This window comes from Lissotriton vulgaris, chromosome 4_1 (genome assembly GCF_964263255.1).
Source record: "Lissotriton vulgaris chromosome 4_1, aLisVul1.2, whole genome shotgun sequence".
In the NCBI taxonomy this organism is placed as follows: Eukaryota; Metazoa; Chordata; class Amphibia; order Caudata; family Salamandridae; genus Lissotriton; species Lissotriton vulgaris.
This window is the reverse complement of record NC_141691.1, coordinates 700336788-700349043: the sequence shown is the minus strand read 5'-3', so window position 1 is coordinate 700349043 and position 12256 is coordinate 700336788. Positions and strand designations below refer to the sequence as shown.

Sequence of the window (12256 nt, the reverse complement as noted above, 5' to 3'; positions counted from 1 at the left end):
CTTTAGCAGGTCCTTGTGCCAGCTACCCCTGCGACAGCCTCCAGTTTAGCTTGCCCGGATTCTGCTACCCTCTGCTGCCTGTCTACATAATGCCCTCTGTTTGTGCCTCCTCTGCTTGTTTTTCTGCCTTTCGTTTTGCCTTTCTGCTCATTCACCTGCCCTCTGTATTGTCATTTCTACTCATTTTTGCCCTTTCTGCTGGTTTTTCTTCTCTCTGTTTTGCCTTTCCTGCTAATCTTTCTGCCCTCTGTTTTGCTTTTCTGCTTGTTTTTCTACCTTCTGTTTTGCCTTTTCTGCTTCTTTTCTGCACGCTACTTTGCTTTTTTCTACTAGTTTCTTCCATCTTCCTGCCATTTCTCTATAGCCGCTGTTTCCCTCATGTTGCCACCAAGAACTCCATCCTCCCCGGAGGACCTACTTAATGGAGGCCCCAGAGTGACCCCATTGACATGGTCCTTGTGCCAGCTATCACTTTGTCAGTCCTCCAGTCCAGCTTGCCCGCACTCCACTACCCTCTGCTGCCTATCTACCTGCTACCCTTTGTTAGTGCCTGCTCTACTCATTTCTTGCTCTGTCTTGCAATTTCTGCTAATTTTTCTGCTTTCTGTTTTGCCTTTTCTGCTTTGCCTTTTCTGCTCATTTTTTTGCCCTCTGTTTTGCCTTTTCTGCTCATTTTCTGCCCTCAACTTGGCTTTTTTCTGTATGTTTATTCCCTCTTCCAGCCATGTTCCTCGTCCTACCACACAGCACTCCGCCCTCCCCCCAGCACTCACCTAATGGAGGCAAGCCCGTCTGCACCCGTCAGTGCCTTTACCGCACCCATCACAAGGACCCCTGCTACACAGTCAAGGATCTCTTGGCCCAGGACCCCGGAAACAACATCTGCTACACTTCTTCCTCGTTGCAAACCAAAGGACCTTTCACCTGCCATCAATACCACTTCTTCTGCAACACAAAGCGGCCAGTTTGCTCTGGATGCCTTGCCACTTCCACCCAGAGCACTATCAAAATGGAACCGCTCCAATGCATCCTGCTCAACACCCACTCCCTCTGCAAGCACACCACGGAAATCTGGGACACCATCACCACCCTCTCCCCTGACATTGCCTTCATCACGAAACATGGCTCAACCCCTCCTCAAAGCCCGACATCACCACTGCAACACCCGATGGCTACAAGGCGATACACTGAGAACACACCAACAAACACAGCTGGGGCATCGCCATCATCAGCGATGACCTAATTTCCAACTTCAGATCGACATCAAGACCACAATAAGAGGCACCCTCATATACAGACCCCTGGGACCCTTACTGGCTTTCTGCGATGCCATCCCCTACATCATCACTTCCCCTGGCCATCGACTCCTACCACTACATCCCACTTTGCTACCTCAATTTCCATGTTGACCCCAACAAGGCCAACTTCACCTCCATGCTGGAGAACCTGAACAACACTGGCATCACCCAACTGATTACTAAACCCATGCACAAAGCCAGTCAGACACTCGACTCAATTTTCACCTCCAGCGACAGAATCAAATTTAGCCATGTCACAGAACTCACCTGGACTGACCACGCCATTGTTCACTTCACCATCTCCGATGTTCAGTACACCATCCCTAAGCATCGCAGCTCCTACCACTGCAGCTGGGGAAAGGTAATGGAGACACAGGGGATGCAAGCCCTCAGTGCAAAGCTTCATCAGACCTTGACCAGGCCGTCAGAATTTCTCAGCATAGATCACCAAATGTGCCAACAGAGATGCCCAGATGAACCATCTCAAAACAAGCCAGCTGGTACACCCCAGAGCTCAGAACCACCAAGCACAACTGTTACCGACTTGATAAACAGTGTCACACCACAAGAAACCCCTCTGACAGAGCCACTCACAAAGCAGCCCTCAGCAAATACCACAAGCGCATCAAGGAAGCCAAGAGAGCAGCCATCACAGCCTGCATCGATACAGCGACCAACCACATCAAAGAAGTCTTCAAAATAGTGTTGGAATTCTCCAACCCAGCAGCCACAGTGAACACAATCCACCCCTCTCAAGAACTCTGTGACACCCTCCCAGACTGCTTCCGTAGCAAGATTGCCTTCTATGCATGGCTCTCAATTTCAATAACAACCTCGGCCAACCTGCACATGCCAGCCAAATGATCACCACTCAGACCACCATGGCCTGCATGTCATCCATTGACTTCAGGTCATTCACCGACGACTGCCCGCCACCTTTTCATCCTCGAATCTGACCCTATCAGCACAGAACTTACCAGCATCATCAACACCTCCATTACCACAGCAGCCTTCCCATACAGATGGAAACATGCAGAGGTCAAACCCCTCCTAAATAAACCCTCTGCTGACCCTAGCGAACTCATACATTATCATCTGATCTCCCTGCTCCCCTACCTGGCCAAAGTACTCCAGAAGGCCATCAGCAAACAGTTTACTGAATACCTGGAATAAAAACACCTACTTGATACCTCTCAATCAGGATTCTGTGCCAACAACAACACTGAGACTGCCCTTATCGCTGCCACGGACAACATTAGAAACCTCCTTGACCTCAGAGAGACTGTGGCCCTGATCCTCCTTTGGCTCCCTACTGCTTTTGACGGCATCTCCCACCACACCCTCATCAACTGACTCTACAACATTAGCATTCAACAAAACCCCCTCAAGTGGTTCCTCTCTTTCCTCACAGGACGCACAAAGAGCATCTGGCTGCCTCCCTTCACCATCTATCCCAAGGACATCTTATGAGGCGTAACCCAAACATCATCCCTCAGTCCCACCTTGTTCAACACCTACATGATCCCCTTCACAGACATCATCAGAGCCCATGGCCTCAACATAATTTCCTCTGCAGACAACACTCAAATCATCCTCCAGCTAACCCAAGACCCCTCCACCACCAGAATCAACATCTGCGATGCCATAACCAACTCAGCCAACGGGATGAGAGACAACTCTCTTAAACTCAACTCCAACAAGACAGAGGTACTGATCTTCAGGAAGAACATATTCTTATGGGACCACAGCTGGTGGCCAGCAGAACTCGGACTAACACCAACACCTTGCATCATTCTCGACAGTGAACTGACCGTGAAACAAGTCAATGCAGTCGCTTCCTCCTGCTTCCACACCCTTTGAATGCTCTACAGAATCTTCAGATGAAACCCACTCAACACCAGAAAGACTCTCACTTAATCCCTCATCACCAGCCGACTCGACTACGGCAACACTCTACACCGGCATCTCTACCCAGCTCCCAAAAAGAACCCATACCACTCAGAATGCTGCAGACCGACTCATCCTGCACCTCCCAAACTCACCCACATCACCCCCACCTCAGAAACCTCCACTGGCTCCCCATCCAGAAGAGATGCCAGTTCAAGATCCTCAGGCACATCTACAAAGCTCTGCATGATCAAGGACTGGCCTACATCAACCATCGAATGAACTTCCACCAGCCCTCTGCGTTCCTCCTCACTAGTCCGTGCACACATCCCTGCATCCATCGCAACCGCAGCGGGGGCCACACCTTCTCCTACATCACTGCCAAGAACTGGAACAACCTACCCCTCCATCTTCGAACAGCACCGTCTCTGGCGGACTTCAGGAAGAAACTCTAGACCTGTCTCTTTGACAGAGACTTTGCACCCACAGCACACAGATATCCCTAGGGGAGACAGTGCTGCACTATACAAATGCCCATTGATTGATTGATTGATCAATTGATTAATTGATTGATTTAGTACCACTGCCTACTGTGGCAAACGGTGCTTTTTGAGATCAAATATACATAACTTGGTTTTCCAACGTTTATTTTATTTTTGGCAAGACGCTGGCAGCTGCCACGACAATGTTATACAAAAAACATGGTAAAACAAATTATACATTGACAAATCTTAAAGGTTGGCAGCCAACACCAGACAGAATAGCTTTGCCAGTGCTTATTTTCTATATAGCGTAAGACATGCTCTGTCTCACCTGGAGTTAGAAACATCATCTCCCAGATTTAAGAGCCTTAAATACTGTATCGAGCATGTATCTTTTAATCAAAAAGTACACAAAGCATTAAAAAAATAACAACTCATATAAACCTGCTCGTCTATTTATTTTCCAAAACGAAAATAGTTTATCACATTGTAACTCACATTTCGACTCATTTAGAGCACCCTGGTAAATCTGGAAGGAACCCTATGCAATATGCGCTAAATGTAACTTGAGACCAGACTTTCAGAAACATGAAAAAATATTTGGTAAACATACACGAATAACTAAGACCGGTTGTACCGTTTGCCCTTGCCATGTTCAAATAATGCTTAATTTTTGCATGCTACCAGAAAGAGTTGCAGTGAATCGATTTGATTTTTTAAAGCTTGTTTATTTTGACACAATAAGAGATCAAATGCTTCTGCTCAAAACTGCCGGAATACATTCTCCTGTTTATTCAACTTAAACGCAATATTTCAGAATGATTGATGAACTTTTCAACAAACCGTGACAGAAAGGCAATCCAAAGAGGTGGGGATGATTGCGACAGCCAAACATTTAACTGACAGTTCTAAAGAGCAGAAGCCCAGCTGGGCATTGAATAGCTGTACTTATCACTCCATAAATTAAGATGACAACATAGTGGTGACATTTCTTTTTGTACCTAATTGTGAATTTGAGAATAAGTGTTTTTTTCCACCAAAAGGGAATTGCTGTACTATCTGTGCTTGGTGGTGCGTAATGCCCACTTGTGGGCCATTATTCTGTCTTCACCGTGATTTTATTGGCAAGAGTCAGAGCATGTGCTAATGGACTCACTAGGGTGCAATGTGCAATGATAATCTTTACTGCACAATAGTGCACGACTGTCCGCTGCAATGTGCACAAATGTGAAAGCCAACACTGAGGTCGCTTCGTACGTGTGGTGGCCAGGAAGCGCTTAGAGGCGGGGCAGAAGGAGGTGCCACATTTCATGAGAGGTGGGCGAGCTACTTAAGGCTCGAGCCATACTCGAGACACACCCTGGCTCTTGCTCAGCTCGAGGTCCGCTTGGACCCACCTGCCCCAAACGAGCCAGGCTTCAATGCTGCTTCCACCTGCCACCCACGCTGTACCATCATGCGCCACGAACAAAAAACAGCAAAACCTTTGGCGCTAAAAAGGAGAGAAAGTGGTAGCCATCTTGTGGGTGAATTGGACTTTGAGTGCACCTTCCAATACGCGAGTTCAGGTTGTGTCTGAGCAGGAAAATACCCTGATGTATTAATGTGTAACAATTCTCCATGTTAAGGAAGTATTTTTTTTTTTCATTTTAAAGAGACTATGATATTTTCACATGATGTTTGTTGCGTTATTTAGAGGTCAACTTTTGGCTCGGCTCTGGCTCGGCTCTCCCTGTTAATTTCATGGCTCGTTCACCTTTACATTTAGGGGCCGATTATGATGGCGGACGGACCTGAGTCCGTGCGCCACCATAGAGTAGGAGGGAACCTCCGCATGGCCGGCGGAGTTCCCTCCTGTGCAATTAGGATGTGACCGCCACCCTGGCGGTCACATCCTCTATTTTTACCATTGCGGCGGGTGCAGCTTCAAGCTGCATCCGCCGCAATGGTAAAAATGCATACATTGCATTTGTATGCAGAAAGCGGCAGGCACTGTGCGGTGCCTGCCGATTTCTGCATACAAATAAAGGGGGGTACCATAGGTACCCCTCATGTGCACCCCCCACCCCCCCTTCACCCAGGGGGCCCGCAACGGGCCCTCGCAGAGAAGTTACACATGCTTTTACACAGCGGAAAACCTGCCAGGGAAAAGCATTTTAAACAGCCAATCCTAATATGGCTGACGGTGTCTGAGAGACACCGTCACCATATTAGAGCTTTTCCGACGTTTGAAAGCCAATCGCGGCGGAAAAGCTGCGGACGGACACCAGGACCCACCAGCCATCCTAATGTGGCGGTGGGTCTTTGGTGGGTCCGCTGCGGTTTTTCCGCATCCTCCGGGCCGGCGTTGGCTTCCGCCGGCCCGGAGGATGCTGAAAAAGCGCAATCGTTATAAGCCCCTTTATGTGGGGCGAGAGGGTGCTATTCATTGACTGAATCCCATGGTTCGTGGTCATGTCTATGTTCTGCTAACATTAAGGGCCTGATCACGAAGGTAAACGTGAGCTTTTGTGTAAGTTTGTGATTTTTTTTTGGTATTAAAAAAACTACGAGTTGATGGTAAGTTAACAACTGCAGAGAGGTCTTTCTTTTTATGTGCAGAGTTCTCTGCCCCGACTGCGAAGTCTCCGCACTCATAAACTTACTATTAATTTGTGGTTTGCAAATACTAGAGGAAATCATAAACTTGCACAAAGGTGTAAGTTTACTTTTGTGAATCAGGCCAAAGTGTGTTATTTCTAACCCTGGGCGTAGTGGGCTACACGGAGGGCCACAGAGTTGCGAACAAACTCTGTGGCCGTCTGCATAGCCCAATACGCTACCTGCTCCCACCCTTATTATTAACTAGCAGCAAGTCCCGACGTTGTCCGGGTATGAATTGCTGCCGGCCAGTAGTATATTGTTTTGTAGGATTTCGTTTTGAAAGCATTTCTTATCTGTGACAGGCCTGTGAAACGCTCCGATTCATAGTGCACTGCTGATGCACTTCAGAGTGCGCGTTCAGTAGTGTTTGAACTCGAGTTTCCCTACTTTATGTTTCCTTGCAATATTATATAGCGCGAACTCGACAACATGGCATGAGCGCAATTTACATTACAGAAGAACACATTCATTTGTGGTAGGCACGGGGAGACAAAGCGATTTGCCTGGAATCACAGGATGTTGAGCTGATGCTGAGATTCGAACGTAGCTCCCCAGCTCTAAAGTTCGCAATTCTAGAACTTGTGGCGGGAGGTGTGTCTAAAAGTGTATGTCGGTGCTGGCCATCAATGAGAGAGACCTGTGCATTTTTCAAATGGGTGGTGAAAAAAAATGAGTATGTTGCTGGAGATGTGGACCGCCGTGCCACCAATGTACTTACCGGGGGAGGGTAAACACCCATTATTCAGCAACTTTCTTTCCGCATACCATCACTCCGCATACTTTCATTACGAAAGTACCATGACTCCGCAATGCCATTATAACGCATGGCATTACATTTTATATGCTTTTACCACGCATTCATTTACAACGAAATTCGTTGTAAATGCATGAATGGTAAAAGCATGTTTTTTTATGTTTGGATAAGGTAAGTATGGGTATAGGGGTATATGTTTTGGGGTATTGAGGTATATGTTTTGGGGTGTTTGGGTATTTTAAGGGTTCAGATATCGTTTTGGGTTATGGGGTACAGGGGTAGTTTTAGGGTTTAGGGATAGGTATTGGTTTTGAGGTACAGGGGTATTTTTAGGGTTCAGGGCTAGGTTTGGGTTTTGGGGTATAGGGGTATTTTTAGGGTTCAGGGGTAGGTTTGGGTTTTGGTGTACAGGGGTATTTTAAGGGTTCAGGGCTAGGTTGGGGTTTTGGGGTACAGGGGTATTTTTAGGGTTATGGGGTAGGTTTGGGTTTTGGGGTACAGGGGTATTTTTGGGTTCAGGGGTAGGTTTGGGTTTTGGGGTACAGGGTTATTTTTAGGGTTCAGGGCTAGGTTTGGGTTTTGGGGTACAGGGGTATTTTTAGGGTTCAGGGGGGGTTTGGGTTTTTGGGTACAGGGGTATTTTAGGGGTTCAGGGCTAGGTTTGGAGTACAGGGGTATTTTAGGGTTCAGGGGTAGGTTTGGGTTTTGGGGTAAAGTGGTATTTTTAGGGTTCAGGACTAGGTGTGGGTTTTGGGGTACAAGGGTATTTTTAGGGTTCAGGGCTAAGTTTGGGTTTTGGGGTACAGGGGTATTTTTAGGGTTTGGGGATAGGTTTGGGGTTTGGGGTACAGGGTATATTTATAGGGTTAAGATGGGTTAGTGTTTAAGGGTGTTGGGGTATTTTAAGGAGTAAGGGTGGGTTTTGATTATGGGGTGCAGGGGTATTTAAATGGGCAGCAGGGTGTGATTAGCACACAATATAAGGCATGGCATGAAGGGCGGAACGTACCACACGCCCCCAGAATTTGTCACGACCCCAGCACACGCCCACAGCACAACGCAGACACTCCCACAAGGGACTACTTTGCTGGCATGGTTCTTTTACCATTTAAATGTATATGGTGGGTGTCTGCATAGCCTATGTCCTCCTGCTGCAACTGCCCTTTCCAACGCTGTTTTGGGTGTTGTGATTGGTGCTGTGGTTCCTGAGATTATCCGCCTCAAAGGTTTGGGCTCTCTCTTTATTATATTAGTGTAGATGAGTAATTATACTACTTTAACACAAGTAAATTAAAAACAATTACCTGTCCTGCGGCATCCCTGGGCTGCCCTCCTTCTCTTCCTCCCCCTCTCTGCAAATCCTGGTGGAAACTGCGCATGCGCGCACGTCCGCGCGTGCACATTTCTCACACGAAATGTGCATGCGTGGGCAAGTGCACATTGCGCAGTTTGCCTAAGGGTATGCAGAGACGGCGAGGAAGAGGAGGAGGGCAGCCCAGGGAAGCCGCAGGACAGATAAGTGGTTGCAATGTATTTACTTTAAAGAAGTATCATTACTTGTTTAATGGGGAGTAGAGCCGGGGGCTAGCCATCTCCGCTCTGCTGCGGAGTGTGCGGAGATTTGCCTACTCTGCGTTCTCTGTGAAACACGGAGTAGGCAAACCTCTGCACACTCCGCGGGCGGAGCGGAGGTCTGTGCCTGGGGTTAGTTGTTTCTTTCCTTATGAAGTTACAGCCTCCTGTCAGAAGTCACATAAGCATTATTTTATCATGCCCAAGGCGAACCAAGCAAATATGTTTTTTATTTTGTGCTCTGCTGTAGAATCTAATTTTTTGTTTTATGTTGTTTTTTTCTCGCACAACGGGAAATTTGTAAATTATGGAAATCTAGGAATTCTCCGATTTTTCCCGAATACTTGAAGAGTGTTATTTTTATCAGTGAATCCGACAAGGAGTGTGACCAAAAAAGCAGAGAGAGAGTTTGGGCTCCGTTGACGAACTGCAGAGAAAAAGAAACATGAGTCCGATGATTATGCAATCTACTTGGCCACATTATCTCCTTATTTTCCAGGGTTGAACTAGTGAGTTGCCGAGATGGAATTGGAAACAGCTGTATATTTGTGGGTAAATATGCAAGGGTCTGGTTCTATGGTATTTGGGCAGGTCTTCCACTACAAGACATAGAAAGACAAGAATATTAACCCATCAAGATATCTGGCAAAATGAGGACATTTTTTTATTTAAACATATTTATTTTGTGCCGGCCAGAAACCTATGAGAGCACAAAACTAGCCCTGTCTAGTCGGCATACTTTCTAATTGTTCCTGTCTGCTGGGCCACACATGGTCTCCAGCTTTATCTCTGCTTTTTTGTAAAATTATTGCCCCCTTGGACAGTTACTGCCCCATTCCTACCAATTCAGGATATATAAACCCTCCATGGTTTTAAACATTGCCCCTGTTTTTTTGGGTAACATTGTTCACATATGTCGCAACAAATACAATTTCTAAATCAATTTATTTAGTTCTTATTTTTTACCACATATCTTCCCGTGGAAACAAATTCTTTTCCTCAGCTTCCCAGCTACTGTCTCTTGTTGTGTTGTCTGTGCCTGCTGAGTATGCTTCCAGTAGGTGTGCAACCTCCATAGTGTGGCAATAGCTTAGTAATAATTGGTGCATGGCATGACGAGTATCCATCACTCTACATTGTCGGTGACTCCTCAGATCTGGCACCTATAGTTATTACGGACTTCAGAGATTGGCACTTAGTAATCATCAAGGTCTGCTCAAGTTTAGTCTCTTCCATTAGTACCAGTCAGGGCATGCTCACATTTTCCAACCATCACATTGTAATGAGGCTGGGTGGGAGATATCCTCTGCTGAGTGCTGCCCTTTAGGGCAACAGATACTGCAAGTATGGGATAGTACTGTACTCTTCCACTTATTTTTGCTCACAACATGCGTTCCACCTCCAACTCTCCTACTATTTTCTGTGCGGAGATCTCTGTCCCGACTGCATAGTCTCCGCAGAGGTTAAGGATATGTTTTCATAGAAAATGTGGGAGGGACAGAAGGGAGCGGCTGGAAAATGAGGAATACTTACAACTAAATGGGAGGGCATTGGGGAGGAATAAGGAGGGATTTAGAGAGGGTTGGGCGGGTGTTTATCGAGGATGTGCATCCACCCACAAATGAGTAAGCCTATTGCTATTCACAAACTGCGCTTATAAAGTTACTACATAATTTTTTCTTTTGGTCTACATTTAAAATAAATATGCAAAGTTCAATCAATCAATACATATATACATGTAAACTTAAATTAGGATAATATTTAACATAAAAAATTTCTGCTACTTGAACAGTATTAGTATGAGTTTACATTTGACTGCAACACCTTCAGAGTACGCAGACTTGTAAGCCTACACTTTTGTGGAACTTTACCCTTATTTTGTAAATAGTCCAAAGTAATAAAGTAATGTAAACTTACATGTGTAACATACTCACAAGTGTTAGTTACCTTTGTGGATAGCCCCGAATATGTGCACATAGTTCACATATCTCCAATCTACATCGTTTGAATGAATTATGTGTGTCTGTGTGCTTCTACTATAAAGCCACACCTACAGACATTGAAAGTGCTTGTTTTATACTGAATATGTTAAACTAGTGTGTTACAGAGCCGGTATTGTGGAAGGATCTATTGCAAGAAGTCTCATTCGAACGCCTGAGATACCTCTTGGAATGACGCCGACATGTTTATAGTTTGAATGCAATTTATATATTTTTATGGATACTGTTTCCTGACGCAAATGTCAACCATTGGCAATGAAAGCTAAGGCATAGCTGCATTCCATTGTCCTCGAGTGACAAAGCTCTTAGCATGACACTGAACTACAAAACACAGACATTTTTATGTGGCCAACCACTCATCCCGAAGCGTGCCAACTGTAAAGGGTATAAGGATGTAATCTTCAGCCTGGCCAGGTGCTCTCCACCCTTTAAGAACCTTTCCTTTCCTTTCCTTTCAGAAGTGACATAACTCATAACTGGTTTATGTATAGTGGTGTCCACGTGCTAGCGCGGTGCTCACGAGCCAACCGTCGCCTGCAGTGCATCGAAGTAAGGGGGCAGGCAGGTGTGCATGCATACTGCCTCACTGGGAGAGGTCGTCATCTGTACTTAATGTGCAGATAAACGGATTTTCTCGAAAAGCATCTATCCGACAAAGAGGTACAAGCAAAAGCCACTGCGTCATCACGCCCAAATAATCACCTTTTCCACACACTTTCTTAAACGTCGTCATCATAAATGCATCTTTATAAATGATAATTTTGTTTGCACCATTTCAAAGGTGCGATTTACCTTCCCCTCTTCAGTGCGCTGTGGCACCTGCACGCTGCCCCATAACATTCACGAATGCAAGTATCTGCCTTGACGCTATAATTTACAACGCTAATGAACTTGAAGACGTTTTCCAAAGCTGTTTCAAAGTGCTCTCACAGAAGCAGCACGTTGTCATCGAGTTTCCATACATTATTAATAAAGCATGTCTTTTTTTGCTTTAAGAGAAGGTTTACGTGGTCGTAAATCAAAAGAAGACATAGGTTAATGGCAAGGCCATAAAACAACTCACCCAGCTGGAGCGCCCAGCGTGTTTCCGATGGTGGGTGTGTGAAGTGCAGGAATCCTCGCAGCTGTGAGGGGCACTCAGCTCCCTGCTGTCCAGGTGCTGGTCTGCGCTGGAAGCGTCAGGCGCGAGGCTCTGCAGGCTGCCTGTAACAGAACACAGCACCCTGCCGCGGGTCTAGCATAAAAACTGTGCCCTGGGGCTACCCACGCCCTGACGTCACAGCGAGCCCACACTGCTGTTCAATGGAGGGCCCACCCCAGCCCCCGCTCTGTCCCACTGCACAGTGTGAGGCAAAGACACTGAAACACAGGGAAACATGTACGAAGCAAGGAAGCACACAGGGAGCGCAAACTGTGGGTCTCCATGTGGGAACATTTATCATTAGTATGACATTTGAAACGATATTTGATTTACCTTTTCGACCACCCCCTCTATGAAGTCAAACACAGTGCATTCTGCAAAGGAATGTGCACATAGTCGGTTGTAGTCTCCAACCATTCAAACCAGGTACAGTTAAACAGGACGTCTTGAAGACCTTGACATTTTAAAAAGGTAGTGGT

The 12256-nt window shown here is 46.2% G+C and overlaps 1 protein-coding gene across 1 annotated transcript in view; it reads right to left on the bottom strand.

Annotated features, from left to right (window-relative positions):
• The window catches only part of LOC147722465 (collagen alpha-1(XXI) chain-like), a 675708-nt gene extending 663814 nt beyond the window's left edge, over window positions 1-11894 (bottom strand). Inside the window, exon 1 of the mRNA XM_086967313.1 lies at window positions 11700-11894. The gene's annotated coding sequence lies outside the window, so the exon portion shown is untranslated. The remainder of the gene's footprint in view (window positions 1-11699) is intronic.
• Window positions 11895-12256: the final 362 nt, after the last annotated feature.